We start from the raw sequence: 14,645 nt of genomic DNA, 5'->3' as shown, positions 1-14,645 counted from the left end.
ATTAACCTTTATTTAACTAGGCAAGTCAGTTAAGAACAAATTCTTATTTACAATAGCAGCCTACCAGGGAACAGTGGGTTAACTGCCTTGTTGAGGGGCAGAACGACAGATTTTTACCTTGTCAGCTCGGGGATTCGATCCAGCAACCTTTTGGTTACTGGCTCTAACCACTAGGCTACCTGCTGCCCAAATAAAGACATAGTAGGCTAATACCTACAGGCCTATGTGTAGGCTATTGTAAAGCCATGCAGCATCAACTCATAACCCATTACGTTTTCTTCAACCCAACCATTGGGACCCACTGTACATCGTTATGGTTTAGATGGGTGGTCAGAATGAGTGGCACATGTCATTAAACGTCAGAGTGATGTACAATGTGAAACTGCGCAGACGTATGTTCTTCTACAGCTAAGCTAGATACAGCATTGGCGATGAGGATGGCTGAATTCAGTTTACCCCCACCAGTGCCATTCCTTTCCATGCCTGGAAAGGAATAACTGTCTTGAAAGTTTAAACACTTATCTTGACGCTCTGAACTTTTCTACAATCTCCGACAAGTGGAGGACAACACTGCGCCGTCACTGCCTCGGTGTAGAGGATTTTCAGAGCGCTTGGATGGGCACCTACATTCAATGCTGCAGTCAGCCTTCTACGAAACCATTTCACCGGGACACCATCGGCCCGGTGAGTCAATTCGAAACTACATGGCTAATCTGAGTGACTTGTCTAGCTTTTGTAACAATGGGGCACTTCAGGACGAGATCCTCGGGGATCAGCTGATAGAGGGGACGTTATGTGAAAAGACAAGGGAGAAACTGCTTTTGGAATCTGACAATTTACAACTTGACGGACCAATTAAATCAGCACTACAGGTGCATTGGAATGCTCTACTATGCTAACAGACAGCTCTGCAGCGTACACTCGGCCCCCAGCCATTCTCACACAGCAGCTTCAGCCCGAGCAGGCACACTATAGCGATCGTGCGTTGCACACGCCCTCCCACATCGATAGCTCCATGGAAACAGACACCGGCATGCCCGTGCAGCAGGCAAACAGACAAACAAACCGATGTAGCTGTAGCAACTGTGTGGCTTGCTCTCACGATTCAATGGCTTCAAAGTGCCCAGCCTGTGGAACGATATGCAAGAACTGTTCAAAATACAATCACTTTGCAGAAGTGTGTCATTCTGCCCTTGCTTCTAGCTCCGCCCTCATTCTCCTCTGACTCTCAACATGAACGCACTTAAATCCAAACTGTCTCCATCAATCATGTGTCATTCAAAACATGCAGCTGGGTGAGGTGGGTTTGTCTTTGCTACTGGATACTGGCGCTGCGGTGTCGTTGCTCAACCTTGCCACCTACAACAAGTTCTTCACTCACCAGCCACTCCAACAGTCCTCCACTGCCCTGTGTGGGTACGGTAGCTCCAAGATAGACATTGTAGGCACTCTCCAGGTCCCAGTGCACTATGTCCCCAAGCACCTACCGTCAATCACATTTCACAAAGCGGGGTTCCAAACTCCTGGGGCTAAACCTCTTCACAGGCTTGGGGTTCACACTGAGAGATGACAGTGGGTCAGCTATCCACCAGGTTACCTGCACATGGCAACAGAACAGGCCAGCTCTGTTTGATGGACTGGGCTGCCTCACAGCCTTTACGCAAAGGCCCTTAGTGAACCCGGACGTGACCCCAGTCATGCAGCCCCTGTGGTGCAACCCCTTTGCATTGCGTGATGACGTCACAAAAGATCTCCAGTCACAGTTGGAGGCAGACATCAACGCTGGATTTCAAACGATGTCATTGCAACCAAAAGTTAGGTGGAATCCAGACCTGTGTGAATCCCTGTGCTGTTGTCCCGGATAGTAGTACCCGCTGTGACTGAACAATTTCACGGCTTCAGGGTCTTCATGAAGCTTGACCTGAGTCAGGGTTATATTCAGGTGCCCCTCCACCTAGCCAGCACAGACCTCACGGCCTTCGTCACACACGCTGGTGTGTTCAGATACACATGCATCCCTGGTGGACTTAGCTCCGCCCCCAGCTGCTTCCAGGTGATGAGCACCATCCTCTCTGGAATATCCAGGGTAGCGGTCTATCTAGACGGCATCGTGATCCACAGCCAAGACATCCACATCTATGGCCAGCGACTCCACAAAGTATTCCGTGCTCTACTGCAGAACAACCTGACCCTGAATGGCGAAAAGTGCACCTTTACAGCTCCAGTCGTCGAGCTTGTGGGGTTCTGCCCTGTCGGCCAAAGGGGTGGAACGCTTCAACCAAGCACTGAAGAACCGCATCAGGACGCACCTGGTCCAGGGTGCACGTTCCAAACCGCCCCTGAACCAAACACTAGTGCACTACAGGGCATGAAAACACACAGCAACACAGGTCTCACCGGAATCTCTCATGCTCGGTCGTGAAATTGAAGACTAGGTGCACACTAGGTGCACACAAGCAAAGCAGGCAGCCACCAGGCACCAAAGAGCAATGAAACGGCGCTTCGACAATGCACACAGGGTGAAGTAGCCGATCATCCAAGTGTCAGACAGGTTTCGAGCCTGTCGGTCTCAGTGGTGCAACAAAATGGTCTCATTCTGGACGGACCCCTTGCAGGTCAGTCGACATCTGGGGCTCACCACCTTCATGCTGAGCAATGGATCACGCTGGCACGCCAGCCGCATCAGGAAAGTCCCACTCCTCTCGCATGGGCCAGTATAACACAAACATACAGGCCAGAGACACACCTGACGAACCTCCTCCTGCACTACCACCTAAGCCTTAGCCTCTGTGGGCTCCCAAGGGCCAGAGCTACATGCAGTGATGGCTTTAAGATCAGCCTATGCAGCCACTGACTGGAGGACTACCTTTCCTCCTTTAATACTTAGGTTCCGTTAGGTGTCTTAGTCAACCTTCAGGTTAACTGACTGAACTGTCTTGTTTTGGAGAGTCTTTGTTTACCTCTTCCATTTAAAGGTTAATGTTTTTTTGTTAGGCATCACTGGGTTATTGCCCTATGGACATTTTTATAAATGGTACCAGTCCCTGGTTTTAGAAAGGAGGGGGAAATGTTATGTATGGTACAACGTGTGCTGTATGTCATACTGTATGGTTTAAGACAGTGTGCTGCTTTACATATGAATGGGTGGTCAGAATTAGTGGCACATGTCATTAACAATCAGAGTGATGTACAATGTAAAACCGTGCAGACATGCCTTCTTCTACAGCTAAGCAAGATACATCCCTCATCAACTACAATATCTATGCACAGAGCATATACTTGGCCTTGAATGAAATAAAGCAACAACTTTGCAACCATGAGTCAAAATGTTAAAACGCTTTAACTTGAGGATTTTACCCACAGGTGACGAGTAAGTAGCCTAGTTCATTTGTGACCTATATTGCAGTGCATTTATAGCCGGCAGTTCTACAAAGCAAATCTCATGCACAATTGCTCTAATTGCAGTAATCTAAATGTAAATAATTGTATCACCCAAGATTTTGATTGCACACTGCATGATTAAGACTCCCACCAATTTACACTTACGATAAAAGGTGCAATATGCCCAATTAGCATGATTGATGAGAATGTCTCTCTGGGATTTTTTTTAATGAGATAGGCTACTTACTCCGTGGTCCATTTTAATTTACTGCGTTCTCCCTTTCAATCGATTTGGACTCAGTTGATGATGACAGATGAAACATGCACAATGCACCGAAAATTCTTATGCCTGTCTAAATTAAATTGATCTTCAATGGATCACTTTCTTGACGATGTTTTTATATATATCTACCAGAAAGCCATGTCAAAAGTAACTCTTGAATTATTTATTTAACAGATCAAATGTGACTTTGTGTGAATGATTGGAAACGTGAGCCCATCAGAAAACTGATACTCAATATCAAGTCTGTAGGCAATTACTAAAGAAAAAGGAAAAAAGAAAAACATCTAAGAACATTAAATACGGAACATGACTCATATCACATTGTTTGAAAAAAAAAATCAACAATTAAGTAGGACTTACCCGCCCGTTACTGTGATCTGGTCCCTCGCGGTCTCACTGCCAAACCAAAGCTGCGCAAGCCTGTGCTGTGCTCGTGGTGCTGAAAGAACAGCAGCATCGCGAAGGTGGCGCGAGCGCGACTCCGGGAAAATCTCAATTATATTCTTATTGCGTCCCTTCTCCTCGTCTCCTTCTCCTTCCCATTGGAGGAGAAGGTCAGAGGGGCGAGATATCTGGCGTTCTCATCCAATGGGTTTTGAGAAGGAGACGAGGCGCGAGGACAGGAGGGAGGACGCGAGGCGAAAGAATTTCTGAACTTCACTCCGTCTCTGTGGAATCACCCAATACTACCACACAGTGGTGGTTGGTTTCCAGGCTACCTAATGATTCTCTGATGTTTGTTAGTTGTTTCTGTAAATAGTGGGCAGTTAATTTTAATTGTATTTTTCAAATCACCATAATCCTACCCATGATCAGTGAAAGACGTGTGCAGGGACTATTTAGGATGAATTTAAATAATTCACGCTCAGAGTGGGCTTGCTTGGTCCAAAACAAGTGCATGGTCGCATGTTCCCTGCCTCAACACATGCATCTTATTTGGTGTCACAATTTCAAAGTGTAATTTAAAGGAAGCGATACTGTTGGTGCGTCATGGCTAATGATGACAGCCTACAGAAAATGAAGTAGTCTTATATGGCGTAATTTTCAAAGGGCATAACTTTCAAATACTATATATAGGCTTGGATAATATAAGCAATCTAAAAGATGCTTGAGAATTATAGCCTACATGAGAGGTGATTCAGATCATTCAACATTCTTTTGGAGAAATACTAAGAGAAAAACAGAACATATTCATTGCACACACTCTTTCAGACAATGGAAGTGTATTTTCAAAAGTAGGATAAAATGCCTAAGGCTCTACATTAAACAATATTCCCAGTGGGAAAATGTGCACAGCGGATGTTGAAAAGGGAGTTTTTGTTGAAGACACCGTTGGGAAACACAGTCACATTGCGCCATCTCGTGGGCGCAAAATAGCCTAGTCGAGAGTGGCAGAACTTGTCTTGGGAAAAGAGCAACGCCAACCCAACACCTGAAGCAGAAAAATACCATGGGTGTTTTTTTTATTTGATTTATTCCGCATGTCTTCCTCATTGGTAGGAAGAAGTTTGGTCCAAATCAGATGTTGGGTACTACATTTTTTAAATATTACCTGAATCCTATAAATTAAAATAGCTAATTTGGGTGCAATCAATTAGCTTAGTTTATCAGAGTTCAAATTATATTTCAACAAAATAATGTTTCAGGAATGCTAATAATGTCTGTTACTAACAACAGATATGATTTCAGAACAATCTGAGCTGGTGGGTGTCCAAATCCTCTTTCGTGTGCTTTCAGAGGTGGAACGACCATTTTGCAGTCTAGACTAATCATAACACACACTGATGGCAGAGAACTGCAGTTCCTTAACTGGAACTATTACATCTTATAAACTCCATGGACAGGAGGGAGCTCACTAGTTCTTTCCCTGAGCTGCCAGCCATTGCAGTGTCAGCCTCACCTGCCCCGCAAGCCATCCCAGGGCCTAGCCGTCTGGTGTCTGCCCCACCTGCCTTCCCAGTGCCAGCCCGGCCTGCCAACGCCAGACCACAGAGGCGTGTGTCGGAGAAAATCAAGTGCTTACAGATCAGGTCTGCTATATTACAAGAGCTACTGGACGACAGATGGTATTACCCTCTGAGCCGCAGTCCTTCAGTAGCACTGAGGATGTTTCTATGTGGCCAACCTTCAGTCTGCCACCCAGCTAACGTAGGCAGAGATGACAGCTGTCACCCCCTCCCATGCATCACCACAAAAATGGAGGAGGTACACTTGAAGTCAGAAGTTTACATACATTTAGGTTGGAGTCATTAAAACTCGTTTTTCAACCACTCCACACTTTGTGCATGCACTTATAAAAATGACTTGTGTCATGCGCAAAGTAGATGTCCTACCGACTTGCCAAAACTATAGTTTGTTAATTAACAATACATTTGTGGATTGGTTGAAAATAATAGTTTTAATGACACCAACCTAAGTGTATGTAAACTTCTGACTTCAACTGTATATATACTGTTTGGCCAGGGGCAGTCGATGATGCAACAGCAACAGTACATTATATATCACATTTATTATTTGAAATAAGCTATTACAAATATAACACTGATTGACCAGAGATTAGAGTTCTCCCTCACAGCCTCAGTGAATATCACCTCTGATACCGATAGACAGTGTTACATTTAACCTTCACACAAAAAAAATGCACATGTGAAAACCCACATTCATAATGTTTTCCTCGCAAGGTACTTATTTGATTAAAAAAGCCACATTTTATGACGTTAATACTAGATTTTAGTATATTTCATGAAGAGTGGCAATGACCTGCAGATTAGTTACTCATCCACCTTTTTATGTTTGAATATTTGAGGTAATAATTAAACCCTTAGGTACATGGTATCTACGTTTATGTACTGAGCAAGTTGTTAAAGTAGCTGTTTGGACCGGACAGAATACCACTGTATACCCCTGTATATAGCCTCGTTATTGTTATTCTTGTGTTACTTTTTATTATTTATTTTAGTGTACTTGGTAAATATTTTCTTCTTCTTGAACTGCACTGTTGGTTAAGGGCTTGTAAGTAAGCATTTCCCGGTAAAGTCTACACTTGTTGCATTTGGTGCATGTGACGAATAATGTTAAAATTTGATTTGATGTGATATTGACCTAGGCACTCTATTGATGTTTTTAACCACTGCTCACGGGTCGGATGAGCAGTGACGGTTCACAACTTCAATATAAAGGAGACCTACTAAGATTTTCACAGTTTTTTGTGAAGAAGTCATGTGTCAGATGGGTGTGATTCCTGTGTTGACTGTAAAACCATGGAGAGCCCTCTTTGATGAGAAGTTCCATGTGGTTGTGGGGAACTTACCACCGACACAGGAGGTCACACTACATTCTTTACATCAGTCAGAAGACACAGACTACTGGGAGGCGTTTGGGCACTATGTCAGTGATGCTCAGGGAAGGGTCACAGGTGAGAGATATTATTTCCATTTATCTACTTAATTTCCTGTAGCTACTTCGTTTTGCTACTTCATTTTTCTACTTCATTTAGCTACTTCAACAGCAGAAAAACATTTGTAAATGCACTGGAAACTCTTTAATTCAATTCATTTATTTAAAGGAATTACAGTGAAATAACAATATGATGGATTCTGTAAACTCAGACTTGTGTCATATTCATCATAACTATATAAAAACCCGTCACAAAATGCTTGTTTTTTTTGCTACACAAATCACACTTTTCGCCCTGTACTTTCAAGTAACTTTTATGTCATTAATAGTCTTCAAGGATCCAAGTGTAGGGGGGACATATGAGGGTGTTGAGCCCATGGGTCTGATGTGGAGCATGAGACCAATACCTGGCAGTAGACCGGAACTCAGGTAAACATGAGAATGAACATGAGGTTCTTCTGACACTCAGGCCAACGCTAAAGTGGTTGGTAGTTTTGGAATACAAATTGTTTATACCTCTCGTAGGTTGAGGAAGAAGGAGGTCCATACTCCCATGGTGGTGCACATCTCTGTGTACAGGGGACACATGAGTCAGGGTTTCAGGGAGCAGGTGGCCCTGGCGAGTGTCGTCACAGAGCGCTGGTACATGGCCCCCGGAGTCCGCCGGGTCGACATCACAGAGGGAGGGGTCACAGGTACCCTGTTCCTGCCACCAGGTACACAATATGCTCTCAATAACTGAAGGTCACATACATTTTGGTCATTTTTTCTGGGTTCTCTTTAAGACCTGTAGAGGAATAATAAGTCCTAACAAATTTCATTTAGAGTTCTGACATGTTGAATATATATATATCCACACTTTTGACTGGTTTAAGGCAGAAATAAACAATAATGTTTTTGTCATCCTGAAGGTCCCGGACCATTCCCTGGAGTTTTAGACATGTGGGGAGGTAGTGGCGGCCTAGTGGAATATAGAGCTGCTCTCTTGGCATCCCACGGTTTTGCTGCCATGGCGCTACTTTACGTCTTCCCAGACCAAAATAACTAATGCTACCATTGGCTACCCTTACTTTGAGGTTTGTGTCTACCGTCTGCACCATTTTCATATAGAAATCATGGTTGACGCTCGGCCATTTATGTGTGTGTGTGTGTGTGTGTGTTTGTGTGTGTGTCTGCTAAAATGGGAACTGCTCCAAATACATGTACTATGTTTTAAGAAGTTATTTTTAGTCCGTCGGTAAGCTCTTATAAACAATAACTTGATAAACAATAACTTGCCTGACAAGTGACAGTCTGACAGAAAATGCTACATAATGCCTGTGGTGAATGTTTGTTTGCTAGTTTGAATCCTTACCGTACACAATTAGTAACTGATTTAGACCTTTGGAATCAGGTGAAAGGACTCTTTCACCGTCTTTAAATGTGAATACTAACACGCCCACCACTATGATATCTCTCTCGTCTGTGGGTCTGGGAAAAAAAAACATCTGCACGTATTTCTTGATCCATTGTCTTGAGAAAACTTGAATAAATGCCTAAATGAGTATTAGCACATGCTAATATCTTCTCAGGCTGCATTCAGACTACTGCAGGATCACCCTCTAGTGGCCGCTGACAGAATTGCGCTGCTTGGCCTTTCCCTTGGTGTTACAGTGGTTCTATCCATCACTGCTTACTCAGAAGCTGTCAAGGTAAGTCCCTAAGAAACTCCTGCCCTGTCAGTAAAGCATGCGCTTTACCCAGACCAAAATGTCCCCATCATACTCACCATCATTGAGTTGTGTTTAGGAAAATCACATTAATAACAGAGACAAAATGCATTTTTGTTTATCTGTCCCCAGTCAGTAATAAACAATGTATTCATGCTGTTTAATTAAATCTCTGTCTACTCCTTTTAGCCTAGATGTTGTGTGTGCATCAGTGGCAGCCATGCGTGTCGAATTGGAGCCACCCAGTCCGTTGAGGAAACATCTCAGGGTATACACAAGTGAGTCAATAGCTTATGTTTACTTGTGTTTGTCTGTTTATAAAGTAGTCTAATGATTTTCAAGGAGAAAATCAGTATTATACTTTTGGCCATGCGTTTTCAGAAAATATGCAAAGGCCCGTACTGATGAGGAGAATCGCATCATCTGGAGGGACGTTCTTTTACCTATTCCAGAAGATATAGACCTGAAAGTGGAAGTAAGATATCTGTCATGTTCAGAAAGACCCTTCAGTCCTCTACTCTTGTTTGGATGATTGTAGCTAGGGAAATGTATCCCACACAGGAGGAGAGGATGATAAGGACCTCTAAAAGATTACGCTGGAGAACTCAACCAATACTGGGAACAGTTTCACACTTTCTCCAGTCCTATCATGATCCTCCAGTATCTCACAAGATTGAGGGCTCAGAAGTATTGTTGTATCTGGCAATATTCAATGTTTCCTAAATGGCTATTAATCTGTTCAGTTCTGCTCCATTTTGTTTTATTCTGTCCTCAGATGGGGAGGATAACATGTCCTCTGCTGCTGGTTGTTGGACAAGATGATCAGAATTGGGCTGCTGTCGAATCAGCTGATGATGTGAGCTACGTCTTGTTTGCCTATGGAAAACATCATGCTTCATACATGCAGTTTAAAAAACCTCTTAAATGTAATGGCAAAATGTAGATTTCGGACTAAATAGACATACCCAAAGGAACTGCTATTCATGTGTAATTACATGATTCTGACATACAAAACTTGGTATATTTGGAAAGAAGACATCTGGGAAATTATGAGGAAATTAGATAGATAGAAGTGACATAGTTCAGAATAAACAAGACCAAGCACACATAAAATAACCATCTTTCATTGACAAGCTATATGTCAATTATTGAGGCCCAGAGCTGGAAACACATCGGATGGCTTCCACAACATGTGAACAATATCAGATAAAAATGGGACTTATAGACCTAACAACTAGAAATGGGCAGATGTTTTAGTAAGTGGGTTCAGGTGTGGTCATGGGATGCTTCCAAGTGTCCCCAAACCTCTCCAAAGTGGCATACGTCTGTAAATGAGATGATTCCAGTGCTATTACATATTTGAAATCCCTAAATGCAATTTTTTCAGTATAAAAACACAATTTCTACCATATCAACCTCACTCGAACACTGTGGGGGTGTTATGGGGTACCCACGGGATATTCAAGTGTCCTTTCAACCTCACCAAAGTGTCCGAATGTGGTAATTGCACTGGATGTGCCCAAAAGTTGTTGTTCACCATAAAACAAAATTTATACAACACCAACCTCTCTCAAACATTGTGGTGGTGTCTGAGGACATACCGGATATATTGATGCCTACACCGCATAAACAAGCATCATATTTTTGAAGCGCAAAGATATAGTTACTCGGTGGACATTTGATGTTGCCTTTAAGTCATACATCATCAGATAACATTGGCAGTAGGCTAGATTTGTTCCTAATTTGATATCCCCCCATGTAGCTACAGCTCAAACACAGACCAAATCTACGCTTACCTTGTAAGATGTTTGCTGTTCGGTGAAAACATTGTGTAAAATAAAAATGTTGACTCTCGGGGCTGGCTGGTGATCAATAATGGTAGGTCACAGGCAGACAAATAAGATATCCTCATGATCTGTGGAGTCCCGGCTTTGGGTGTGTATCAACGTTTATGCTTCACAATGCTGACCGGAATGTAGGTAGCAACCATCTTGAAATGAGTTTATCTGCACGGCCTGCCCTTATAAATTCGTATGCCCATATATGGTAGTAAGTCAATCCAAAGATTTGAAGACATCGATCAATAGCCAAGATACTCAGCTTTCTGAAGACACCCTGCAAGAGGTTTTAAAGTCAAGATATCAATTGATGAGATTAAGTAATTAGTGCTGAACTCCATAATTTTCTCCTCAGATGAAGCAGATGATGGAGAGAACAGGAAACAGTCACCTGCTGACCACTCTGTCCTACCCTGGAGCTGGTCACCTGATTGAACCTCCGTATGGTCCCCACTGTAGGGCGTGCACCTTTGTGTTGCAGCCAGGCCAACAGAGAGGTGCCTTTCCAGAGTCATTCATGCAGACAGACTGTGCTTTTATAGTTCTTGTGCTCCTATAGGAGTCCCAATTCATTCGTCTAGTACCACTGGGCGTTTTGATCTAGCTCACCAGATGAAACTAGTCCACTAATGATCCTACAGTTCTAGGTTTTTCTTATGTTACTGGACCCAATTTTCATATAGGTCTACATTTATACAGTCAGAAGAATACCATGTCTCAAATGTCATAAATCTAAAGCAGTCATTCCAACTTGTTGCAGTGGTCATGCTGTTTGGAGGCCTCAACAAACCTCACGCCGTTGCACAGGAAGACTCATGGGAAAATATTCTAGGTTTTCTGCAAGAGCATCTCTGTCACAGTGTCAAACCCCATGTGTATTCCAGACTGTGAGCATTGTCTTACATCAGATGGTATCACTCCTACGCAAAGCTCGTCCCTCAACCGACCAGTGCAGGCGGAATCATTGCTCTATCTGACATAAGAAAATGGACTATGAGGTAATTAACAATGGACACCATGCAGATCAGACAAGGAAATAAACAAAGATAACTGTTCCTGCCCAGATGCCTAATGATTACACCAAACTGTATCAATGGCCTCACTGTATGATGTAACTTCTGATATGAATGCAATTTGTTTAAGTACGTATTTTTTGGTATGTATTTTTCATTTGAACCATATGGTTTGATTAAAATGTGTTTGGTATTTGGTATTTGGTATTTTATTAGGATCCCCATTGGCTGTTGCAAAAGCAGCAGCTACTCTTCCTGGGGTCCACACAAAACATGAAACATAATATAGAATGACATAATACAGAACATCAATAAACAAGAACAGCTCAAGGACAGAACAACATTTTTTTATTTTCAAAGGCATACGTAGCCTACGTATCAATGCATACACACAAACTACCTCGGTCAAATAGGGGAGAAGTGTTGTGCCATGAGGTGTTGCTTTATCTGATTTTTGAAACCAGGTTTGCTGTTTATTTGAGCAATATGAGACGGAAGGAAGTTCCATGCAATTAGGGCTCTATTTGTTCTGGATTTGGGGACTGTGAAAAAAAACCTTGTGGTACAGTGGGGCAAAAAGTATTTAGTCAGCCACCAATTGTGCAAGTTCTCCCACTTAAAAAGATGAAAGAGGCCTGTAATTTTCATCATAGGTACACTTCAACTATGACAGACAAAATGAGAAAAAAAATCCAGAAAATCACATTGTAGGATTTTTTATGAATTTATTTGCAAATTATGGTGGAAAATAAGTATTTGGTCACCTACAAACAAGCAAGATGTCTGGCTCTCACAGACCTGTAACTTCTTCTTTAAGAGGCTCCTCTGTCCTCCACTCGTTACCTGTATTAATGGCACCTGTTTGAACTTGTTATCAGTATAAAAGACACCTGTCCACAACCTCAAACAGTCACACTCCAAACTCCACTATGGCGCTGACCTTAGTATTCTTTGTTCTCTTTATTATTTTGGTTAGGTCAGGGTGTGACATGGGTGATATGTGTGTTTTTGTCTCATTCTAGGGTGTGTGTGTACTGTCTAGGGGTTTTGTAGATTTATGGGGTTGTTTCCATCTAGGTGTTTATGTAGGTCTATGGTTGCCTAGATTGGTTCTCAATTAGAGGCAGGTGTTTATCGTTGACTCTGATTGGGAACCATATTTAGACAGCCATCTTCTTTGGGTATTTCGTGGGTTATTGTCTATGTTATACTGCACGTTTAAACATTGTTTATATAGCGGTCACGGTTGTCTTTTTGTTTAAGTGTTCTTATTGTTCTTCATTCAATAAAGAAGAATGTATTCACACCATGCTGCGTTTTGGTCCCCTTCAAAATCAAATCAAATGTATTTATATAGCCCTTCGTACATCAGCTGATATGTCAAAGTGCTGTACAGAAACCCAGCCTAAAACCCCAAACAGCAAGCAATGCAGGTGTAGAAGCACGGTGGCTAGGAAAAACTCCCTAGAAAGGCCAAAACCTAGGAAGAAACCTAGAGAGGAACCAGGCTATGTGGGGTGGCCAGTCCTCTTCTGGCTGTGCCAACCCAGACAGGAAGATCACATCAGTGACTCAACACACTCAAGTGACGCACCCCTCCTAGGGACAGTATGAAAGAGCCCTAACTCATCCTAGTGACTCAGCCCCTGTAATAGGGTTAGAGGCAGAGAATCCCAGTGGAAAGAGGGGAACCGGCCAGGCAGAGACGGCAAGGGAGGTTCGTTGCTCCAGAGCCTTTCCGTTCACCTTCACACTCCTGGGCCAGACTACACTCAATCATATGACCCACTGAAGAGATGAGTCTTTAGTAAAGACTTAAAGGTTGAGACCGAGTTTGCGTCTCTCACATGGGTAGGCAGACCATTCCATAAAAATGGAGCTCTATAGGAGAAAGCCCTGCCTCCAGCTGTTTGCTTAGAAATTCTAGGGACAATTAGGAGGCCTGCGTCTTGTGACGTGTAGGTATGTATGGCAGGACCAAATCAGAGAGATAGGTAGGAGCAAGCCCATGTAATGCTTTGTAGGTTAGCAGTAAAACCTTGAAATCAGCCCTTGCCTTGACAGGAAGCCAGTGTAGGGAGGCTAGCACTGGATTAATATGATCAAATTTTTTGGTTCGAGTCAGGATTCTAGCAGCCGTATTTAGCACTAACTGAAGTTTATTTAGTGCTTTATCCGGGTAGCCGGAAAGTAGAGCATTGCAGTAGTCTAACCTAGAAGTGACAAAAGCATGGATACATTTTTCTGCATAATTTTTGGACAGAAAGTTTCTGATTTTTGCAATGTTACGTAGATGGAAAAAAGCTGTCCTTGAAACAGTCTTGATATGTTCTTCAAAAGAGAGATCAGGGTCCAGAGTAACGCCGAGGTCCTTTACAGTATTATTTGAGACGACTGTACAACCATTAAGATTGATTGTCAGATTCAACAGAAGAGCTCTTTGTTTCTTGGGACCTAGAACAAGCATCTTTGTTTTGTCCGAGTTTAAAAGTACGAACGTTTACAGCCATCCACTTCCTTATGAAACACATGCTTCTAGCGAGGGCAATTTTGGGGCTTCACCATGTTTCATTGAAATGTACAGCTGTGTTTCATCCGCATAGCAGTGAAAGTTAACATTACGTTTTCGAATGACATCCCCAGGAGGTGAAATACATAGTGAAAACAATAGTGGTCCTAAAACGGAACCTTGAGGAACACCGCAATTTACAGTTGATTTGTCAGAGGACAAACCATTCACAGAAAAAAATGATATCTTTCCGACAGATAAGATCTAAACCACGCCAGAACTTGTCCGTGTAGACCAATTTGGGTTTCCAATCTCTCCAAAAGAATGTGGTGATCGATGGTATCAAAAGCAGCACTAAGGTCTAGGAGCACGAGGACAGATGCAGAGCCTCGGTCTGATGCCATTAAAAGGTAATTTACCACCTTCACAAGTGCAGTCTCAGTGCTATGATGGGTTCTAAAACCAGACTGAAGCATTTCGTATACATTGTTTGTCTTCAGGAAGGCAGTGAGTTGC

At 42.8% G+C, this 14,645-nt stretch overlaps 1 pseudogene; it reads left to right on the top strand.

Annotated features, from left to right (window-relative positions):
- The first annotated feature begins 6,487 nt into the window (after nt 1-6,487).
- On the top strand, nt 6,488-12,929 carry LOC139406448 (acyl-coenzyme A thioesterase 1-like; annotated as a pseudogene).
- The last annotated feature ends 1,716 nt before the right edge of the window (nt 12,930-14,645 follow it).

Source organism: Oncorhynchus clarkii, chromosome 4, assembly GCF_045791955.1.
Source record: "Oncorhynchus clarkii lewisi isolate Uvic-CL-2024 chromosome 4, UVic_Ocla_1.0, whole genome shotgun sequence".
Classification (NCBI taxonomy): Eukaryota; Metazoa; Chordata; class Actinopteri; order Salmoniformes; family Salmonidae; genus Oncorhynchus; species Oncorhynchus clarkii.
The sequence above is the reverse complement of the archived record's forward strand: the minus strand, read 5'-3'. Positions and strand labels throughout refer to the sequence as shown.